At 40.6% G+C, this 24,584-nt stretch overlaps 1 protein-coding gene across 1 annotated transcript in view; it reads right to left on the reverse strand.

Moving 5' to 3' along the window:
- SHC4 (SHC adaptor protein 4) overlaps positions 1-24,584 on the reverse strand; it is a 140,071-nt gene that overhangs the window by 113,522 nt on the left and 1,965 nt on the right. The gene's annotated exons all lie outside the window — the stretch shown is intronic.

Genomic DNA, 24,584 nt, shown 5'->3' on the forward strand with positions numbered 1-24,584 from the left:
CAGAAATTCCTTGAGGGCTTGTATTTTATATTCAATTTTAATGTTGCTATTGAGATCTAAAAGTTGCAACCAATAGCTTTAACCCAAGTCTTTTGCGGGGAGGAACAAGTGTTGGCACTGTAGCCAAGCCTCCTAAGAAACTTTTAAGCTCTTTATCACCATGTAGGCCTAATCCTAGGAAACCAGGAATGCTACTCTGTGTTGTTGGAGAAAGTCTTTAACCTGGTGGGACTGGTTCTCCATAATGTAAATGAGAGTTGGAATACTGGCTTGCAAAAGTTGACCCTATTCAGATTAAGATGCTTTTGTAATAGCAATTGACTACTCTCTCCTGATAGATCCAGCGAAATCCCAGGTTGTGTCAAAGTATTAATCCATTCAGAAGAGAAGAAGCCTTAACAATGCAACTTACAGGAAGAACAACTGAATAATTGATCCCAGCAGCCGTTTAACTGGAGACCTATGGTTTCAAAAGGCAAGCTTTCTCCTATTCCCTGGAAGGCCCTTATTCCTCTGAACACTTTATCCTCTATTATTTTCATTTCTCTATTTCCCTCACTCCTTTCTTTTATATTGTGGGAGTCATTAGTGCTGTGGCACAGATATTTCCAATTCTTCACCTTCCCAGTACACATTAGCATTGCACTTCTCCTGCCCCTTTGAAGTTGGGTACAGCACCTGATTCGGCCAATGATATCACTGTGGGAGTGATTTGTCACATCTCCTTTCTCTTGCAATTGGGGAGGCACAGATAGAGAGCCACCTTCAGCCTAGGTTGCTGAGTGAGAATGACATAGAGCGGATGCCCCCAGCCAATGTGCTACGGACCATGGCATAAGCAAGAAGTAAACCTTTTTGTCTAAGCCACTGAGATGTTGGAATTATTTGTTAACATAGAATGACCTGCCCTATCCTGACTGATACAATAACCATGAAAGGGGAGAAGGAATATGGCTTAGAGTCTAGGAGCAGGGGCTTAGACAGTCAGAAATGCCTGGGTTTGAATCTCAGCTTTGTACATACTAGCTGTGAAACCTTGGACAAATAACTTTAATTCTCAAAGCCTCAGTTTCCTCATCCATAAAACAAGAATAATAGTTTATGTGTTTCATAGGGTTATTGTGAGGATCCAATCAGGTAATGCATGTGTGGTGCTAAGCACAGGGACTGGCACATAAAAAGGTCTCAGCATATGTTCATTATTATAGTGGGATGACTATACTGCTGTTCCTGATTGTCTTCAGTTCTACCTGCCTTAGTTTGGGGAGCTGATAAACGAGCCTCAATTACTGTGAAGGGACCTTAATCAACAGCGCTTTATAGGAGTGTGATGAGCACTGGGATGCAAGGGGCTATGGGAGTGTGTCAGAGAGGCTCCACATATGCTGGGGCGAGTTGTGAAGGACAGGCAATGAGAGGTGGGGGGTGGGGCAGGGAAGAATTTCCAGACAATGGGCACAGCACGTGCAAGAGGTAAGGCCGAAAATAAGGGGTGCTCCAAAAATACCAAATACTTCAATATGACTAATGTCCAGGGATATGGCTGAGATGTCAGCAGGGGCAACATTACATTAATCATCCAATTAACCATATGCCCACATAATTCAATGAGCTCTTGGAGGGCAGAAGCTGGTTCTCATTTTCCCTTTTGTTCCTGGAGTCCAGCACAATATGTGACACGTAGTAGGCTCTCAATACACTATGCTGAATATCTGAGGATGTGTAACCAAGTTTCAGGCCACCCTTGCTTAGATGTAATGCCAATTTCTTCTTATTCTTTCATGAGTTTCCCAACTATGCTTCCACCCAGCCCACTTCTCAGACCCAAATAAATAAAAGCTAAAAATACAGCCCAGGTCATGAATCATAAATGAGATGGAAGAGCAGTGACTCACAGAAGTTAATCTGCTTCCCAGGAGAGTCTTGCTGGATGTCCTTTGCTCTGAAAGGTTAGGCAAAAAGCCAGAATCATAGCCGTGCAGACAAAGCTAATCTAATGACTAGGCCTGCCATTGGAAGCCCATCTGGTATTCCAAGGCTCCTAGGCAGAGATGCCAAGAGGCAGCAGCCCTGTGCACCCCATCATGGGGCAGCAGAGGGATGGGCCCAGACACAGATGCTAACAAGGGTGCTCTAGGTGTCTGCTAAGAAAATGGCATGGGGCCCTGTCGATTTTCTCAGAGGCCCAACATGTCCACCATCAAGTTGGTTATGGTTACTGCTGTAGCCAAGGCAATGCCCTTGCAGGATGGTTTAGTGAATGACCTAGCAATTATATTTGGTATTCTTGTCTAGTTAAGTTGAGAATATGATATAACCTAATAGTGACACTGTGTTTATGGTCTCTCCTGCCAACACATAATCCACTTACTATTGAACATTTTTGGGGTATTGTGACCTTCATTCTCAATTATAAGCTCCTCCAAAAAATTAAATAATTATATCCTACCCCCTAAAATCACACAAATCTGACTCAGCTTTGAGTACCCAGGACCTCGAGTTTCTATTTAATTAAATATTTATTGGAGGAACTCTGTGTATTCACAAATAAGAGCATCTGCAAATACTGCCATAAGGTAGACAAACAGCAGCTCCATCAAACTCTTTCTTCTATTCCATTTTCCTCTTGACTCAGCAGTGTCAAAGGCCAAAATTTTTGTCATCAGTTGCTATGTCTGGTCAAAGTTGATGTCCCTAGTGGCGGCATCAGTATGATGATGTCCCTAGTAGCAGCATCAATCTTCCCAGTGCTCTAGGACTTTGCATGTCCAATGTGTGGTCATGTCTGGAGACCATGTGGGCAAAGGACCTCATTGACGTCACTCTCTCTCTATGTCACAGCCTGAGGTCCTACATGAATGGTCAATGTTCGTTATACTGAAACCATGACTCACATTAGTCATTCTCCCACATGGTGATAAACTGCTGAATTATGCTGTACTAGTTTTCAGCTTTTATGACTTCTTTGAAAAAGCGGCAGTCAACAATACGGCTTTGCAGAAATGTTAATCAGCTCAAATGGTAATCATTTCTCATTATACTTCTTTTTACATGAAACACAAGAGTTGTCTGTACCTCGAGCAGTGAATTCTGACTCCTGATAATATGACTAAAAGCACACCAGGGCTTGAAGGGACCTTAGAGATGATCTATTCCAACTCCTCTACTTTTTGTGGATAAAAAATTAAATGGTTTATCTGATGTCACTCAGCATTTAAAGGGAAGGCAGAGAACAGTCTACTAAAGTCACAAAACAAAAGTCAGAGATGTACAAAGAGAATCAGAAGAGTATGAGATAGCAGCAGTCAAAGGTACACAGAGCTCCATGGAGGAAGAAGTTGTTGACTGAATTCAGGGCAGTGGAGAAGGTCAATAGGCTAAAGAACTGGAAAATGTTCATAGGAGTTTGGCAACTGTTGGCTTTTGTGGAAGAATGTCAGTGGAGTAATCGAAGTAGAAGCCAGGTAGCAAGAGATTTAAAATTTGATATGGAGATGAGGCAGTGAACCGGTGAGCACAGTGCTTTCGTTTTTGTTTTGAGAAATTGGTATTTTAACAATAGGGGAAAGATAAGCTTAGGGGAGGGTGTTATTTTAAGGGTGGAACAGATTTGAGCATATTTGTTGATAGAAAGGTTAACAGTAACATGGGAGAAGAGAAATGATGGTGAGATCACAGTCCCTGGGGAGGCAAGAGTGAAGACTACCCATGAAATGTGAAAGACCTGATTCTAATAAATTATTTTAATTATGACTCAGATTCTCTCAAGCGTTCAAATTAAGTAACTTTGAAAGTTGAAGAGACAGTTGCCCTTTTCACATGTCTGGATACCTTTTGGGGAATCTTCTTTTCGTGTTAATTTAAGGGGTACAAGTGCAGTTTGTTTCACGGATATACTGGGTAGTGGTGAAGTCTGGGCATTTAGTGTAACTATCACTCAGATAGTTCACATTGTATTCATTGAGTAATTTTTCATCCTTCACTTCCTTCATACCCTTCCACCTGTCTGAGTCTCCAATGACTATCAATTTCAACTCTATGCCCATGTGTACATATTATTTCATTCTCATTTATAAATGAGAACATGCAATATTTGACTCATATTCTTGTAAATAATCAGGATTGAGCCTGATTTTATGTAAATGGCAATGCTATGAGGATGGACAGAAGCAGGATCCTGTGACTTCAGTAACTGTGGGATTGCTTCAGGATTACATCACAGGGTCATCACGATCAGAGCTAGAATGAGGTGACCTGTTAGTCAGCATTTTTTAAAAAACAAAAACCCTAGATTCATAAAAACTTTGTGATGGACAACACTATTTGTCCCAACCCCTTTATTTTCAAAGCATTTAAGTGACTTGAACAAGATCACGCAGCAGCACAAAGCTCTAAGCAAGCATAGAAATTTGCTAAGCTATTCAATCACAAACATCAGGTTCCCATTAAAATCAAACATAGATTTTTGAATCAAACTCAAATAATGCCCTTATAACTTAAATAACCAGCACCTTCAGGATACAATGTAAATAGGATCCTAGATTCAAGTTACTTATTTTATAGCTTGCATTCTTTTAAAAAAAAATTCAGCGTTTTTAGCTAAGGAGAAAGAAAGGGCACAGGGAGATCTCTATTTTCCTTTAAAGTCTGCTAGCATGAGTGAATTATTATTAATTATTGGTTATTATTATCCAGTTATTTTTTACGTTGCTTGAAGTTGTCATGATAATCAATTATTATCATTGGTTATTACATTAAGTAATGACTTTCTAGAAGGATACATAGATTGAGGTAAGTAATCAAAAATTTAGGAATGCTGAAGAGTCTAGGAGACGGGAGAGGTCAGTTGGTTAGAGCTAATGAGAAGTCTAGTTCAGGCTTGAGATTTTCATAGAAGTTAGGCAGCTTATTTTCTTGCCCATACTGACTACACACCAAACCTTAAACCATTGCCCTGAATTCCCCTGACCAATGGCATTCATGAGTATACCAATGGAAACCAAGTGTAGGTGATACCACGCTGGCTCTAAGCCAGCCATTCCCATAATACCTAAAGACGGACTGCTGATAGCATCACTTCCTTTAACATTGTTCTGAAACCCCATATCCTCCAGAAAGTCTCACCAAAGAACTGAGATAGACAATTCAACCATTACCAAAAACAATCCTCTCAAGAATGTTTATGTATGTGGGTAAAAACACCCAACATCTACTCCCTTAGCAAATTTTTCGTCTGCAATCTAATGTTACTAACAATAGTCCTCATGCTGCACATTAGATCTCTAGACCTATTCATCCTACATAACTGCAAGTTTGGGACCCTTGACCTATACCTCACTATTTTCTCCCACTCCCTGGCCTTGTAACCCCTGTTCTACTCTCTGCCTCTATATATTCTAACTTTACAAGATTTCACATGTAAGTGAAATCGTACAGTAGTTTTCTTTCTACATCTGGCTTATTTCACTTAGAATAATGTTCTCTAGGTTCATCCATGTTGTCACCAATGACAAGATTACCTTCTTTTTTAAGGCCGAATAATATTTCATTGTATATATACCACAATTTCTTTATCCATCCATCCATCAGTGGACACTTTGGTTGTTTCTGTATCTTGACTACTGTGAATAATGCTACAATGAACATGGGGGTGCAGATAGCACTACAAAATGCTGATTTCATTTCCTTTGGGTATATACCCAGCAATAGGATTGCTGGGTCATATGACAGTTCTACTTTGAATTTTTTGAAGAACCTCCATATTGTTTTCATAATGATTGTGCCAATTTACATTCCCACCAAGAGTGCACAAAAGTTCCCTCTTCTCCACACCTTCATTTATTGTCTCTTGTCTGTTTGATAATAGCCCTCTTAATAGGTGTGAGATGATATCCCATATAGTTTTGATTTGCATTTCCCTGATGATCAGTAATGTTGAGCACCTTTTTATATAGCTGTTGGCCATTTTTATGTCTTCTTTAGAAAAAGGCCTATTTATTTTTCAACAATCTAAGCCTACAAACTTTCAAATGGTAAAGGGATAGACTCTTGCAAAGCTCTGCCCAGCTCTGTGTGCAACACCATGTGGTGTCCACCTCTGTTGCATCCATCTTAAAGCATGAGAGCCTAGGCAGCCAGGGCAGAGACTCTGGGTGTCCCACCTACATCTTTTGTTCCTTTTCCTTTGACTCTTTCTTCCTTACTAACAGATCCCCAAAGTACCTAGCTTAAAAACTGCCATTTCTCAGCTTCCCTGGAAGCCAGGAGCCCAAGGAGATGTGAGAGGATGTTATTGGGTAGGATTTCAAGGAAAACTATTTAAAAGCAGCCAGGAGGTACACCATTCGTATTTGACATTCCTTCTTCCTGCTGCTTGAAAAATGGGTATGATGCTGGGTGCTCCAGCAGCCTTGTTGCAATCTTGAATGAGCCCAAAGATGGAAGCCATGTGTTAAGGATGGCCAAACAGAAAGCTGGAAGAATCCTGGGTTATTGATGACCAAAGCTCTGGCCAACCTACCTAAATGAACAAAAAGGGAAACGTCTATCTTGTTTAAACTCCAGTTATTTGAGTTTTGTAGTAATCTAATCTGAAGTGATAAGGGGGATCTTTTAAACTGTGCTTTCAGATGGCAGCTGAGGAGCCAGGGTTCCTCTGCATCCCCCTTCCTACCAAAAAGGAGCTCTGTGAAAAGATTTCTTACTAGAATCAGTTCAGCAGCTCTTAAACAGACTTTCCTGTATGTCAGCAAAAGTAATGTTTTAATCCCCATTATCTGAAAGTAGAGTCTTTATACAATAACATCTTACCGAAAGTATTACACCTAACAACTTCAAATGTCCTAAGCATTGCTAAGAATACAAAAATAAGCACCCAAAAACATCTAAAAATACTACTAAGTCAACACTAACGTTTATGCTTATGTTCTTCTCTTAGGAGAGCAACGCAGTCATTCATTCAGAGCCCATTTACCCTTGGTTTCGATAACAGTGGTAACAGGTTGTCCTCTCCACAGCTCAAGAGACCAAATTGAAATGTTGGGTCCTCCCAGAGACAGACTCATTCTGGAAAGCAAAAAGTGATAGCTGACTGAACAAAAGAAATCTGAAAAAGTATAAAAATATAGACAGATAAATTCAAAAAGCTCAACCATTTGGGAACCCAGACTTCAGGGGCAACCAACCATTGCATTCCATGACTGTTGGAATGAAGGCTCCATTTCCATCAGGAAAAAAAAAGGAGATTGAATTCCAATCAGTATCCACTTCTGGGTGTACACCCAAGAAAGTTAAAAACACATGTCTGCACGCGGGGTGCGGTGGCTCATGCCTGTAATCCCAGCACTTTGGAAGGCTGAGGCGGGCGGATCACGAGATGAGGAGATCAAGACCATCCTGGCTAACACGGTGAAGCCCTGTCTCCACTAAAAATACAAAAAATTAGCCGGACGTGGCGGCATGCGCCTGTAGTCCCAGCTACTGGGGAGGCTGAGGCAGGAGAATCACTTGAAAATGGGAGGCAGAGGTTGCAGTGAGTCAAGATGGTGCCACTGCACTCTAGCCTGGGAGACAGAGTGAAACTCCCTCTCAAATAAAAAAATTTAAAAAAATTAAAAAAAATTAAAAAAAATTTAAAAAAAGCATGTCTGCACAAAAGCTTACCCCTGAATGTTCATTATAGCACTATTCATAATAGCCCAAAAGTAGAAGCAACTCGAAGGTCCAGTAACTGGTGAATGGATAACAAAATGTGGTATCGCCATACAATGGACTATTATTCTGGAATAAAAAGAAGGGAAGAACTGACACATGCTACAACTTGATGAATCTCGAAAACACTGTGCTCAATGACAGGAACCAGACACAAAAGACCACATATTATATGATTCCATTTATAAGAAATAGCCAGAAAAGACAAATCCATAGAGACAGGAAGTAGATTAGTCTCTGCCAGGAGTTGGAGGGGAAGAAGAGGGAGTGACAGCTAATGGTTCCAGGGTTTCTTTTTGGAGTGTTAAAAATGTTTTAAAACTAGACAGTGGTGATGGTTGCACAATTTTGTGACTATATGAAAAACAATTGAATTGTACACTTAAAGAGTGAATTTTACAGTATGTGAATTATAGCTTAATAAAACTGTTATAAAAATAAACCATAGATCTAGAAAAAAACCTGACATTTACCTCCCAAATTTTTTTCAAACAGAATCATCTGTCTATGAAGAGAAAGAAGCATATAATCTTCATTATAAAGAGGTTTCCATGTAATATACTACATTTTTAGAAGACTGACATCTAAAGGGAGAAACTTCAATTATCTGAAAAAGTCAATGATTGCCTGGTGATGTCAACTAAATGAGCTTTACTGTGTCAAGATTCTTACTGGTGAGTGTTGACAATGTCTGTGGGCATCTTATTCAGAAGAAATAGCTCCCTTCTCCCTCTTATCACTTAAACAGTTGGGTGATGACTCACAGAGTTTCTGCTCTTTCACTTGCTTAGCGTTGCTCAGTGTGTGTAGGAAGCATTAACTCACTAGCAGGTGAGCCACCTCAAACCTTTTTGGAAGTCAGCAGGGTATAAATCATAAATAAATATATTCCCCATGACTGTGCACATTACGCTTCCTGGAGGCCTCCAGAATCAATACTCACTGCTTGCCAGGGCCCAGGGGCCTCCCACAGCAATGCCCACGTCCTTCCTCATCCTTCCTCTTCCTTCTCCCTCCTCTTTCTCCTCCCCCTTTCCTCTTCCCCTCCTCTTCCTCCTTCTTTTCTTAAGTGATAGCCTAGTTGTAAAATCGGATTCTTACATTTTCTGAAGAGAAATTTGGAGATTTATCACACATCCCAGGCCAGAATCTCTTTCACTTCTTTCATGTTGAGATTTTCACTGGATGACTGTTCCCCACTCCCTGCTTATCATCTTTCCTGCTCTCTGGGCAATGCATTTGGAACATTCTCTCCCTAGAACATTCCTATCACTGGACTAGGCACAGTGATATGGTGTTTGCCTTTATTTCACAGAACTTTGCAACTTATTGCTGCTTGTCACAAAAGATAAAAAAAAAAATTCAAGATTTAGTGTTGAATAAGAGTTTCTTTGTTTTTAAGTGAACAGTAGATATCTATTTCAGATGGATTAACATTTTTTTAAACTCACCTCTGCATTTGAAAGGGTTGAGAAGAGACACTTGACATAACTTAGACAGGTCCTGAGAGTCCAGCATTATGTAGATAGGCTGGTGAGCGCCTATGAGCTATATAGAATGCTTATGCTGGTGGGGGGGTTAGTGGATGAGGCTTCAGTTAGAGCTACTCTGAAAATTTTTAGTCTTTTATTTCCAACTGTCAGTATTTCCAAGGTACATATTTTTTCAAATCAAAAACTATTTCTAAGTGTGTCTTCATTTGGCCAAAATGAGTATCTTTAACATCATTTCAGAAGCCAAAAGAAAATCAGCATGAAAACAGACCAGCCTCTGGCCAGGGTCCTCCAGCACCTCTGGGTCTTGTCTTTCAATAGAGGAATGGCTAGAAGTGTGACCCCTTCCCCAAGACACTCTCCTGCCACTGATGAATCAACAGGTACTGACATGCAAGGGTGCCCTGATCCACGAGAGAGAGAGAAAAAAAAACACACATTGCAGACGAGCATGCACAGTATAATTTTCATCTGTGTCAACAATTATATTTGTGTGTATATACAAATATGCAACACTTAGGAAAAAAGTCTGAAAGAATACAAAACAAGCTGTTAATAGTGCAATTAGCCCTCAAAAAGTCATTGCTTGTTATTCTTTTTTCTTCTCCTGACTCCTCTATTTAAGAAATACAAGCGAGAGAACAATCTCATTCACCAGGATCCTGGAGGCCTTTGAGTCCCTAGAAGCATTGGGTAAATAAGATCTAAAATATATCCACGTTGTGGGTAAAGTATCTTGGTTTTTGACAGTGTATTTCTAATAGTTAACATCATCACACCTGAGAAAGATATGTATTTTTCTCCAAATGACAAACAAAAGCTCTTGAAAAAAATTACACCTGCTTTTGTAACACCTTTTATTGCAATTTGTTTAATGTTTACAGTATGCTATGGAGATGCAAAGGGCCCTCTAGAAGATTGAGGTTGTTACCAAGAAAAACAAAAATCAGGACATCTTCATTTAGTCTTCAGCTGATAAAAACATTGACAACAGTGGGAGAAACTCAAAACTCACACGTTTTGGCTTTCTTTATAAAGGGAAAGGCCATAGATGAGTTTCTAAATTTAAACCTCTATCCCCAGAGATACCCTTGTAGTTGCTGATTCAGTTTCATCTCATGAATACACAGGGTCTTGGATATTATTCTGCATGGGTAGCCAAGATATCTGTTATATTCCTAGCTGTGTTTTTTTATTTCTAGGTTGCCCTGGGACACTCTCTATATATCATTTTCCCTGAACAGAAACCACTGTGAGAGTAAGTAGTAAGCACAACAGCATTTGTTAAATGCTCTTTGCTCTTCAAGGGCAAGATGTTGTTGTCAAGTTTAGTAGAAAGGCAATTGAATGTAAAATGGGCTCATTGATTAAAGCTATACGACATAGCATGTATATGTGATGATAGGAAACGCATCATGAGACATATCAACAAATCATGTTGCTGAATTGTTAACACAAAATTCAATACCATAAAACTCTGCTGACTGATTTCCAGTTGACAACTTGCTTCATGAAGCCAGCAGGCTACCAGTATGTCTATACTTTTGGCTGTGACTATTTGAATTGTGGGCCTAACAAGAATTCTGCTGTGTTTGTGCAATTGTAATTGCTGTATATGGCACCTGTATATTGCAATTGTAATTGCTATTGAAATCACATAATTGAAGTAGATATTCAACACACTGGGTTGGGCGCCGTGGCTCACGCCTGTAATCACAACACTTTGGGAGGCCGACACAGGAGAATCACTTGAGCCCTGGAGTTTGAGACCAGCTTAGGCAACATAGCAGGGCCCAGTCTCTACAAAAATTTTAAAAATTAGCCAAGCCTGGTGGTATGTGCCTGGAGTTCCAGCTACTTGGGAGGCTTAGGTGGAAGGATGGCTTGAGCCCGAGAGGTTGAGGCTGCAGTGAGCCGTGACTGCACCACTGTATCCCAGCCTGGGCGACAGAGCAAGAACTTGTCTCAAAAAAGAAACACACACACACACACACACAAACGCGCACACACACACACTGATAACATATGAGAGTGTATTTGGATAAGGTAGCCATTCTATGAAAATAAGTCAACAGCTTTGGCAAAACTTAGGAAAGCAAGTTGCTTTTAAAAATAGTATTAAATTAAAAGTAGATAAGACTATTTTAAAAGACATATTTAAAAAATGAAACTGCTTCTGTAGTTTCAGATTGCTTTGAAGATGTCTCTAACTGCTCATCTCACTTTAAAGAAACTGAAAGGAGGAATGTGGATTAGGCACTAAGGGCAGAATTTATGCAAGAAGGATGAAAAGGGATATGAATCATTGTATCTATAAAATTCAGAGAAAGAGCCTTGACCCAACACAAATGCACATGTATGTACGTTTAATTTAAGGGTCAAAAGTATATATGTAACATTTTTATTTTCCTTCTACAATGACAAGTCTCAGTAGTATCAGAGAAGACGTCTTCTACTATATAATATTAAGAAACACTCCATTCACCACCTAAAATCTCTTTGCCTTAACAGGATGGTTGTTTGATAAGTGTCTCCAACTGCTTGGCTTGACCAAAAAAGTGTACACCAGCCCAGATGTTCTCCCTAACTCTGCCTGCCTGCTGGTCACCTCCCTCTCATCTAGATAACTCTGCCACCTCAAACTCAACATGTTGGGAATGGAGCCTCACCTGTTCCCTCTCAACACGGCTTGTCCTGTAGTCCTGTGTCTTCCACTGGCATCTCTCCCATCCCATCCTAGGCCATGCATCTCCAAGTTTTAGGCAGGCTGGACTGAATTCTACCCTCTCCCCTTACCCGCTTCATCAAATTATTCTTCCACGATATCGCTATCTCTTATTTCATTATCTCTATCAAGACCCTGATACACACACTTCCCATCTTGACTATTGCTGTAATCTCCTCTTAATGGGCTTCTCCACCTCCAGGCACTTTGTTCACCAGTGCAAATCCTCATGCCTCTGCTCAGACACCTAAACTTCTTAGGCTGATACTTAAGACTTGTTATAATCTGACTCAAATCTCAGCATTATTATCCACCATTCTTTGCCAAGCAACCCTTACTCTGGCTCAACTAAAATTGGTGACCTCCCTTGTGGATAGCCTATAGTTCCTTATCTATGTTCCTCACTTAGAATACTTTCAAAAAATTATGTATATGTAAAGTAGTATAATTTTATAATTATAAATATGAATTATATAATATATGATATATATGATATATAATTATTATATAATTATATATTACATATAATTTTATAATGTATATAAATTATAAATTATACATATAATTTATATAATATATTAATATGCATATTTATATTATATATAATTTTAATATATAAAATATAAAATAGGTTAAATATGAAATAATATGTAACATAATATGTTAACAATATTAATAATATTCTGATATTAATATTGAAATATTTATTAATAATAAATAATATAAATATAATGAATATAAAATACAATGTATTTATTAACATATGATAAATATATATTAAACATAATTTATATATAATATATTAGATATATAATTATATGTTTATTTTATATTATATAATTTTATGTATATTACTTTCTATTATATAATTGTACTTATTTTTTATATATTTATATTATTATATATTTACTTTATATTATATAATTATATTTATTTATATTATTATATATAAAATTTATATATTAAATTTCATATGTATTTTAGATAATATATAAAATTATATGTATATATTCCCTATGGTTAAATTTCTAACCGATCACTAGGGACCATCTCAGAGGCCATCTCCCTAGGAAGCTTTCCTTGACTACTCAGCTAGAAGACATCTCTACCAGATAGAAGACATATCTACTTCATCACACTGATGTATCTGACTGTTTTCTATAGGCGTATATCATTTTCCACTTTGTATTATGATTATTGATCTCCTAGTTTCAAATGAAAGCTACAACAGCAGAGTTTCCCAATCTGTGTGTCACAGAATATTAGCTCCATAAGAAACTGATCAAATAAGTTTTAAAATGCTGCATACTAGAGCCCCCACCTTAGAAACTGCAGTGGGGATGGAGGAAAATGGGAGTGTGTGAGGAATGTGCTAAGGGTGGAATTGACAGTTCATGATAAAAGGAGGCTGTGTGCGGCAAGACAGGGTGAGTGGTCTTGAATGGCTCCCAGACTTCTGACAACAGGGAGGCACTAGTCACTGAGTGGGCGAAGGTGACAGTAGAGGTGTGGGATATCCAATGGTGTGCTTGGGTTGTGATGGTTGGCGTTAATATCCTGGAGGAGGGTAGGAGTAGGAAGACAAAAGACCAAGCCCTGTGGTTCTTTCTCAGTTCTCATCTTCCTTGAACCCTCCATGGGTTTTGACATGGTTTTGACCAATCTCTCTCCTGGAAACTCTCTCCACCCTCTCCCTAGGTGACCTGTCTTCTCTCCATCCTGCTCCTCATACTGCCCATTCCCTTCCTCCCTTTCCATAGAACATCTAAATCCTAAATCCTGCTCTACTCTCTCCTTGTGGCAGCCTTGTACATTCCACGGGCCTTGATGACAACAACAACAAAAATAATTTCTCCCCAATCCTAACTATTCTATTTTTTGCTGGAGATTTCCACCTGGATGCTTTGGGTTCACCTTGAACACAGCAGGTGCACAATGGGATTCATCCCCAGCCCCATCCATCCTGCCCCCTCACTTTCCTGCCTGTGACCCATTTCTGAAGGGGTGAGAAGCTGGTAGCTTCTTCCTCCTTTAGGTGTCCCATCTTTCCCCTCTCTTCCTAGTGCCACTGCCTTTGTTACCACTCTGTTTTTCTTCTGGTTGCCTTTCTCCAGGCCCCTCCTCTTGCATCCTCTCTGAGCATTGCAGCCCATGTAAACTTCCTAAAGCATATCTCTGCGTTTGTCATTCCCCCCTTAAAAAAAAAAATCCAGTGGCTTTATTTTGAAAACCCAGCTTTTCAGGTACTATACAACCTTGTTGTATCAGTCCATCTTATTTTCCCTCTGATTTCCTACATATGCCTCTTGCACTCTTCAACCAAGTCAAACCGCTCACTGCTCCCCAAATACATCCTCCACTTTCCCACCTCCATGCCTTCACTTTGCCTAGGGTCTCTCTCCATCTCAGCCTATGGAAACGCTACCCATTTCTTAAAACTCAGGTAAGATACTTCTTCCTCCATGAAACTTTCTCTAATCATCTCAAGTGGAAGGTGTGCCCTTTCTTCTCTGAACTCCCATAATCCTTCATTGGTATCACGTTGGTTTCATTTATTGTAACCTAACATTTATTACAGTAATTTATGTGGACATCCTTGCTTTACTTTCCTACTACACTTCCTTATGCAAGAATTATGTCTCATTCACATAATGTAGTGGAAAGAGCACTGGCTCGGGAGTAAGGAGATGTGAAATTTAGTCTTTGCTCTGCTGCCGATGAGCCCTGTGACCTTGGAGAGCTTAACTCACCATGAAACAGAACTTTGTAGTCTAACGTATCAGATGAGTTCTGAGTCCAGGGTTAAAGGAACCAAGCTGAGAGGGACGTGGGAGGGACAATGGCATTTCAAGGAGCCAGGATTGGCATTAGGTTAAAAAAAATTAAGTTTGAATTATGCATTTCACCACTTCCCAATAAATGATTCATCTATATAATAAATTATTCTCTGATGATATTGAGAGTAAAAATCCAATTTCTGGGGTTATCCTTAAAGCACATGGGTTTTTCAAATCTCCTGCCTTCTGGAATGTCAACCCCTCTAACTAGAGGAAGTTTTCAACCCCAAGACAGGCTCTGCTCTTAAAATTTACTTGTAAATTAGTTGTTAAAAATCTTAATGCATTTCCCTGTGGAAATGAAGGTACTGGCAACAGTAGGATACCATGATTAAGATACAAAGCTATTTGCACAGCAAAAGAAACTATCAACAGAGTAAACAGACAACCTACAGAAAGGGGGAAAAGTTTTGCAAACTATGCATCCAACAAAGGTCTAGTACTCACCATCTATAAGGAACTTAAATTTACAAGAAAAAAACAAACCCATTAAAAAGTGGGGACAAGACATACATGAACAGACACTTCTCAAAAGAAGACATCCATGTGGCCAACCATCATATGAAAAAGTCTCAACATCACTGATCATTAGAGCGATGCAAACCAAAACCACATGCCATCTCACACCAATCAGAATGGTTATTAAAATATCAAAAAATAACAGATGCTGGTGAGATTGTGGAGAAAAGGGAATGCTTATACACTGTTGGTGGGAGTGTAAATTAGTTCAACCATTGTGGAAGACAGTGTGGCGATTCCTCAAAGATCTAAAGACAGAAATACCATTCAACCCAGCAATCTGATTACTGGGTATATACCCAAAGGAATATAAATCATTTTATTATAAAGACACATGCGTGTGTATGTTCACTGCAGCACTATTCACAATAGCAAAGACATGGAATCAACCTAAATGACCATCAGTGATAGACTGGATAAAGAAAATGTGGTACATATATACCGTGGAATACTATGCAACCATAAAAAAGAATGAGATCATGCCCTTTGCAGGGACATGGATGGAACTGGAGGCCATTATCCTTAGCAAACTAATGCAGGAACAGAAAACCAAATACTGCATGTTCTCACTTACAAGTGGGAGCTAAATGATGAGAACACATGGACATATAGAGGGGAACAACACACACTGGGGCCTATCAGAGGGTGGAGGATGAGAGGAGGGAGAAGATTAGGAAAAATAACTAATGGCTACCAGGTTTAATACCTGTGTGATGAAATAATCTGTACAACAAACCCCCATGATGCAAGTTTACCTATGTAACATGTACCCCTGAACTTAAAATAAACGTTAAAAAAAAAAAAACAAAAACACTGTGTAAAGCAAACTACAACAGTGGAGTTGACATGTTGGACTCCCATTTCAATACTGATGCTTGCTACTTACAAGCATCAAGGCCAGATAATGGACCTCTCTTGGTGTCAGTTTCCTCCCCATCCACCCACTCCACAGGGTCATTGTGAGGTAATTGATGCAAGCTTCCTGCAACATACACAGAGCTCAACAAATCATAGCTATTATTTTAATGAGAATGTGATGTTGTGTTCCTATATTTCCAAACAAATGCTAATAAAATCTCATATTTCCATCCCCCTCCACAGAAAAAGAAACTAAGCTAGCCTGTCAATGCCATTTAGCCCGAGTGCCCCTGGGTTAAGGTAGAATCTGTCCTAATGTGGACATCCTTGATATACGAGTTGCTCATAGCAACATATGGCTCATGTGGTCCACGTTCATCCCATGACCTGAGATCCTGATATGGAAGCCACAGGAGTACTGTTTGGGTGGAAAGTGGCATGAACTACAATTTTTAGAGAATCTGTAGATTTTAAAGAGGGGAAAGAAGAAAATGAGAACATTCAGAAGTGACTTAGATTAGATTTACAGGAACCACTGAGCAGTTGTTTATTTTTCCATTTAATATTGCCTCCTAATCTACATCCCTGGTTCATACACTTCGTCCCACTGGCTCAAGGTTTCTCAGCCTCAGCACTTTTGACGCGTTGGGCCTCACAATTCTGTGTTGTGGGAGCTGCCCTTGGCCTTGCAGGCTGTTTAGCTGCATCCTGCCCTCCAGCCACTAAAGACCAGTAGCACTCCCCTCCCCTCCCAGTTATGACAATCAAAAACGTCTCCAGACATTACCAAATGTCCCTTGCGTGGCAAAATAATTCCCAGTTGAGAACCATTGCTCTGACTGGACTCAGCAGACGTTCCCAAATCTTCTCTGCTGCAGAATCACATAAGGAGTTTGCCAAAAATGCAGGTTTCTGGGCCCCAGCCTCAGACATTCTGGTCCAATAAGTCCAAGATGGGGACTGGGAATCTGCATTTTTAACAAGCATTTTTAACTGATACAAGTGGTCCTCAGCAAACTTTGGGAAACGTTACAATAAAGAGTCAGTGAAGTAAATAAACATCTTTTCAAAATGCAGATGCTTTTCGCTGTGCTGCACCGGAGGAGCAGGGGACTAGCGGATAAACATTAGGCAGCTTTAGAGAAGGCAGGCAGGCCCTCCCTGGTGAGCAGCACAAGGCAAGACTTAGGGAAGAAAGCTCTGCCAGGGTGGCACTGCTGGCCAGGAGAAAGTATGCCAAAGGAATGCGGGGAAATGCCAAAACCAAGTTTAGTCTATCCTGAGTTTTTGGCCCAGAGGCACCCCTAGGCTACTGAAAATCCATTCTCGTCCTTCCACTTGGGACCTACTATGAGACAGGCTCTGTGCTAAGCTTTTTACATACAGTTTGTTATTTTATCCGCTCCCTAACTATGGGAAGGCTTATCAAGTTTTAGTTACATTTCTCTGGGAAATTTCATATCTCAAAGAACTGATGTACAAATTAACTCTTCACCCGCAATCTCTTCATGAAATAGGAACAGCCTGTACTAATCCTAGAGTTCTACTACCATTAAAAACTCTTGGTAACATTGTTAAATGAGAAAAAGCTCCCTGAGCTGAGAAGGCAGGATCCCTCTCTTGGGTCTCACGCAGCCCCCAGTACTCTTTGTCCCTTTGCATAAAAGAAAGACGTCCCAGTATGTTTACCCAGGAAGAAGACGTTCTCATCTTCCTTTCCACATATTCTGAGTGGAAAATGAAAGACAAAGGGGCTAGAAATGTCTTCATATTCCAATGCCACTGGTGGGTGTGCAAACCTAGCCACCTTCAGATGCAGATGCATGATGTAAGTGAGTGAAGCTGGATGGGGCGGGGGGCAGCCTGTATGCATCATTTAGATCACCCTCCTGGTGATGGAACTGTCATATTGGGATCCAGGCTTGGTTTGGTCCCTCCATATGATAACACTGTATTGGCTTCAGAGTAACATGAATGTGGAAATGAGAGGAAGCCATATTGGGGAAATGACCCTAAGGTCATTAAGGTTGCAGCAAATGAATGAAATGGGAGCCAGTCCATGCATGTGGTAACAAGTCCTGGCCCAACATGAACCCACAGCCATCCACAGGGACCTCCTTAATCAAAAGGTTGAAACTGGCCAAGCCAGTGCTCTTTGGGCTCCTTGCCACTCTTCTATGCTCCCTCTTTTCTTCTCACTGCTATTTTAAGACAATTTTCCTATTAGAAAGAAGTTTTTGTAATTATCTTTCTAAAAAGCACACCCAGCATTTTAATCATGTAGAGGCATTTGGTGTAGCACATTTAGTTCAGAGAGTGGGGGAAGATGAGGCAAGATGGAGGTAGAAAATACAGTGCTGTACATAGAACTAGGAGCTCTTGCCTGGGCTCCACCACTGGTAGATGTGTGGCTAGGGGCAAGTCACTTCACATGTCTGAGCCTTAGTTTCCTCAGCTGCAAATGAAGTGTGTGGACTCACTGATCTCTAAGACTCTTTCTTGCAGTTAAGGCTCTAGTGTAGAGGGGCATGGAAGGACTGGACCAATCAAGGGATATGTGAAGGTCTAGAGAGAACAGGGGAATGGGTCAAACCTGCCAGGCTTTCTCTAAGTTCTAGCAGAATCTACTTCCACATCTACTCCAAGAAAGAAATAGGAAGGAAAATATAATACCGTCAAAGCCAAGTCATCAGTTTTAGCTGGAATTGTTTCTTTCCATCCATACTACCTCCCTCTCAACCACCAATAACTTAGAAAAGAAGGAAATTTACAGAGGCAGAAAGCCATTTCCCTTCACTGTGGGTACCTGAGCGACCCAGGTCTGGCTTCATTGTGTAAACCATGGGACTGTCTTTCCAGGAGTCTCCTGGAGTTACAAATCTCCCTCTTTCAAGGTTAGAGTTACCAGGCTATGTGTGTGGCAAGGCATTTTTTTCTTGGCTCTTTTGTCCAGAGAAAATAGAGAAGGCTTAATTTCTGTCGCTTCTGCAGTCCTCCTGTTGGACACCAAATCCAGTCAGACCTAACTGGCCAGACACGTGAGGAATGAATGCCATATTCCCACAATCCCATCCACTATCACTCACCTCTTCCAACCCTGGCCTGCCCCCGAGCTAGCCCACACTTCACCCCTCCCTGGAATCCTACTCTTGGATGCTGTTCTACCGCCCTCCATCTCTCTGAAACTTACTGCCTCCACCCATGCCAGTATAACACCCTCCTTTCTGCCTTACTGGTGAAGCCAGCTCAGTGTTAGCAAGAGGGTGCTAAAATAGAATTGAATGCATCCCTGAAGGACAATCTTTCTCTTCTCTGCTAACACAAAGCAGATAAACATTATTTCCTCAAGGTAACTCTTTCTAACCAAAAGAGATCCTAATAGTAAGGGGGTTCAAACAGGTAGGAAAAAATACCTGGAGCCTCAGGATTTTAAGCAGCATTTGTTCAAACTTCTTCTTCTTCTTTTCTTTTCTTTTTTTTCTTTGAGACAGAGTCTCGCTCTCTTGCCCAAGCTGGAGTGTAGTGGCACGATCTCAGCTCACTACAACCTCCACTTCCCAGGTTCAAGCAAACTTCCCACCTCAGCCTCCCAAGTAGCTGGGAGTGCAGGTGCACGTAAACATGCTCGGCTAATTTGTGTATTTCTAGTAGAGATGGGGTTTCACCATGTTGGCCAGGCTGGTCTCGAACTCCTGACCTCAAGTGATCTGCATGCCTCGGCCTCCCTAAGTGTTGGGGTTACAGGCGTGAGCCACCGTGCCTGGCGGAAACTTCTTTCTTCTTTTAAATATGAGAAAATGAGGCCCACAGAGGTGAAGTGACTCACCCAAAGTCACACAACTTAGTGTCAGAGCCCTTACTTTAATACAAGTCTTCAAATTCCTAGACCTGTCATCTCCTATGGAAAAGCTACTTGAGGTAGACATAACATTTGTACTGTGGACTACATCTAGTCTAGACAATAGATGATTGATAATACTAGTTTACTGGCTCAGTGATAAGATACCTTAGACAGGAGAAGATGGATGGTAAGAGTATACTGTGGGATTTACAAAGGAAGTCAAGAAAATCTTTCAACACAAATTTCTATTTGCACACAAAGCTGATGAGCTTGATACCCAAGAAGGCCTATGTGAGCAAATACATTGCAATAAACGTTCTTGGGGACTGTTTTGGGTTGAATTTTGTCCACCAAAAAAGATATGTCCAAGTCTTAACCCTCAGAACCTGAGAGTGTGACCTTCTTTGGAAAGAGGGTCTTTGCAAATGTCATCAAGTGAAGATGAGATTAATCTAGATGAGGGTGAGTCCTAATCCAATGACTGATGTTCTTATAAAAAAGAGGGAAATTTGGCCATGGACACACAGAGAGAATGCATGTGAAGACAGAGGCAGAGACTGGAGTGATGCACCTACAAGCCAAGGAGCACCAAGAATTGCTGGCAATTACCAAAAGCTAGAAGAGACAAGGAAGAGCTCTAAGAATCCCCCCCTAGAGCTTTTAGAGACAGAGCGACTTGGCTGATATCTTGATTTCAGACGTCTAGCCTCAAGAACTGTGAGAGAATTGATTTCTATAGTAGTAAGCCACCCAGTTTGTGGTACTTGTTACAGAAGCCCTAGGAAAGTAATACGATCTAGCAAACAGTTGGCTGGGCTGGGCTAAAGTGAAGAGACTGAAATCACTCACATGGATATGACAAGGCAAGTTCCGTGGGCTGGTGCTATGATGAGGCTATCCTGCACAGTGTGGCCTTTCATCTATGTTACTCCATTCCCATACTTCAGAGATTGCCCGTCTTGCTTGGAGTCAAGTGAGAGGTTGGGAAGAGGAGAAACATTGGAGTGAGACACACCTGGATAGGAATCCTCAGTCTGCTACTTACTAGTTGTGAAGTATCCTGTGGATCACAAACACCTGGGCTCTCAGTGGCCTCACCTGGAGAACACAGCCTTCCTCAGGGGGTTGTGGTGAGGGCCACTGCAGTTACCTGCCACAGCTCGTCGGGGTTGGTTTCTTTGCCTCTGCTTTATTACATCTTTGAGCCAAGTTCAGAGGTGGAAAGGAAACTGACATTTTAAACACCTCCCGTGTGAGAAAGGAACCCTTCATTCATTAAACACTGGTGCTGCGAGGGCTTTCAAGCCAATTCCCTCATTTAAAGAGGAGAACACTGTCACGGTGTAGATTTTCCACATTCCCCACTACATTGGGCACCTGGGAGACCTTTAAATGAATGTCTGCTGATGGATGAATGGACTTGGAAAGGCCTCTAAAGAAAGCAGACTTAGTCTTATGGGGAGAATGAAGTCATATTTGACACCATTTAATGGGCTTTGCCCACCTCACTACTTTGCCCAGACTGGGATCTCACTGTCCTATTCCTGGCTCAATATCTTTCAAAGAATGGTTAGGCCCCCTTCCCTGAGAGACCATCGGGGGGTCCAAAGTCTGAGTTTAAATTAAAGTTACTCAAAACAGGTGCTCAGGATTCATAAAGTGTTTTCAGCTGTATAATTGATTCTACATCATAAAACCAAACGAGCCATTTTTTAAAAAGAATATTTAACCCAAAGTCAACTCTAGCTTAGTGCAGATGGAAAATATAGTCCTTATTGTAAAGAGAAAAGATGCAAGAAAACAAAATAAAGAGTAGCTATAACAATTCCACTTTTTACCCAAAAGGAATAACTTACATTCCCACCCAAGCTACTGCCTTTTTCACTTACCCCACTTTATCGCTCTCCATAGCACTTATTACCATCTGAAATAGTATATTTTTTCATTTATTCAATTGAACCTATCTCCACTCACTAAAATATATCACAATGAGTCAGACCTCTTTTGTTTACTGGTGCTTAGAAGTGATTCGTTTTGTTTATAGATGCCCAGTGCCTAGAACAGTTACTGCTGCATAATTGATTCATAATGCAATTTGCATATTTGTATTATTTGTTGAATAAATGAATGAATGGATTAGTGAATAAGTTGGGGCAGGGAGAGGAACAGTCACATGATATGGATAAGAAGGTAGAATATTAAGTGGCCTTTTTCCTGTAAAATTTGCCCCTAAATCCACCAGCCCTGTGTCAACTAACCATTAAGATCATCTTTCTCTCAGTTCTCTCCTCTGAATCCATTATTACCAAGCAAGGTTTGATTTAAATGTTTTAATGTGCTTTTTCCTACAGATGGGAATACAGAGTTCACAAGTTTGGTTCATTTGGTATGGTATTTTTACTATAAATTAATAGCTTGGCATTCATTTTCTAAATTGGTTCACATCTCAAAAGAATTCTGAGTAACAGAACAACAACCAGCATGGAAACTTGTGGTGAAGACAGGTGAGAATGGCACACAGGAGATTTGGGCTCTAGATCTCACTCTGCGTTAACTCACCTGTGTGGCCTTTGAAAAACCCCTTCTCTGGGGTTTGGTTTCACCATAAAGAAATTGACCTTGATAACTTCTGAGTCTCTTCCATCTTTCAAAGTTAGGATTCTATAAAACTTAATAGTAAGTTCTTTTGCGTATTTTGACTTCATAAGAGATGTCATTAGCTTGTATTGGATGTCACAGATATTGGCAATCTTGTGAGGTTCATTTGGGTCATGGGGTCGGCACTTTTTCTGGGGTCAGTGATTATTGCCATAAGAAGACAGACGGTGGCCACATTAAAAATCTAAAACGCCAGAGGAGCCAATCCCTAGGGAAACTGGAGATCACACAGCAACTCTTTTCACATTTAAAATTGTACAGGTGTGTGGGTGTGGAGAGGTTGCAGGAGGCACAAGAGGAAAGGAAAGCTGAGGCAGAGGCTAGAGGATGTGTAGGTGACAGTAAGGCAGGTGCAGAGAGCCCAGGTTTGGAGAGTCACTCATTTTCCCATGAGGGCCTGGCACACACCTAATCTTGACAAATGAGAATATGCCCGTGAACTCTGAGTAGAAACATGAAAGTATTTCCATTATGTGCCATGTTACTGTGGGGGAGGGCAAGAGCTGCATGTCCCATACATTTATTTGCTTTAGAGGTTTTAGTTACCCATTTGCCAGGACTGCCCAAGCCTGCTCTCTCTGTAACCCTTCCAGTGTTTACTATTTGGCCTTCCTTGAGATCCTAATTGTCTGTTTGTAATACAGTTATTGGGCTAGCTCTGTATACCTTCAGATCAGACATCTCACCTGAGTGCTAGTCTTATATGACTGTCTACCTACATATTAGCATTATTTAGAGATCATTACATTAAATTTAATATGTCAAAAACAAACTTAAAACGAGTCCACTTCCTAATTTTCTCTGCTTCAGTCATTGGCATCACTGACGTCATTCCGAGACTTCAATTTGAAAGGCTTTTCTTCACCCTTTACAACTCTCCATCAATAATCTTCACGACCCCAATAAACAACAATGGTAACAAACCAATCTACCCACTGCTCAATAAATGTTCGCTATTCTATTATTTATATTCGGATCTGAAATAATCTGCTTAATCTCCCAGGGTTGTTGAGGTTTCTCTCATTCTTCTCTCACAGAATGGCTTACCATTCACCTCCTTTCTCTCCTCTCCACCTTAATCAGTGTTCTCATTCCCTCATACCTAAACTCTCAGAGTATCTTTCTTACTGCCCTCCAAGTCTCTAATTTTTCCCTGCTTCAATCCATGTCAAATAAATCAACCGACTGGTCTTTTAAAAATTACTTTCAGCAAGTCATGCCCTACAAACCTAGGAGGATTCGCATTTACCAGTCAAAGTATTTACAATCTCTTCATTCGGCATTTAAGAGCTTCGGTCAACTTCGGTCTCTCAAGCTACTCGTGATCTCTATTTGTCTTTATTCAACTTATACTTGTTTGAGAACTACCCCAGCCCCTCCCTCAGTCCCCCACTATTCTCCAGCATTCCCCTTCCTTTTCCATAAGGCCCAGCCTGTGTGATACTCTCCTGCAGCCACCACAGTGACTTTGCTCCTATTCTTGGCCTACCAGGAATTTCCTCCTTTCTGCCAACTCGGATTTGACATTTCTTCCAAGATTCATGTTCTCCTGAGGGTTCCCCATGTGAATGAATCCCAGATCACATAATCGTTCCTTTTTTCTGAATTCCCTCAGCATTCTCATATTAGCTGTCTATTGCTAAGTATGATTATCTTAGTATTTCGCATGTATTCATTGATCTCCCTCATTGAAATCTGAGCTCCGAAAGGGCACAGGCCAAATCTTCATTTGCCCAAATCTTGATCGAGCAAGGACAGATGCAAGGCCAGCAAGGACCTTGATTTTGCCCATAGCTCATGGACAAGGCCTAGTTGCTGCAGCGTAGGCAGTAAAGGCAATAAATGTGCACTGGAGAGCTAAGACTAGCTCCTAGCACAAGGTTAGAGACTCAGACATGTTTTGAGAAGTGTTTGCTAAATGCTGAAATAAATTTTTAAAGAAT

The sequence above is a fragment of the Macaca mulatta genome, chromosome 7 (assembly GCF_049350105.2).
Source record: "Macaca mulatta isolate MMU2019108-1 chromosome 7, T2T-MMU8v2.0, whole genome shotgun sequence".
NCBI lineage: Eukaryota > Metazoa > Chordata > Mammalia > Primates > Cercopithecidae > Macaca > Macaca mulatta.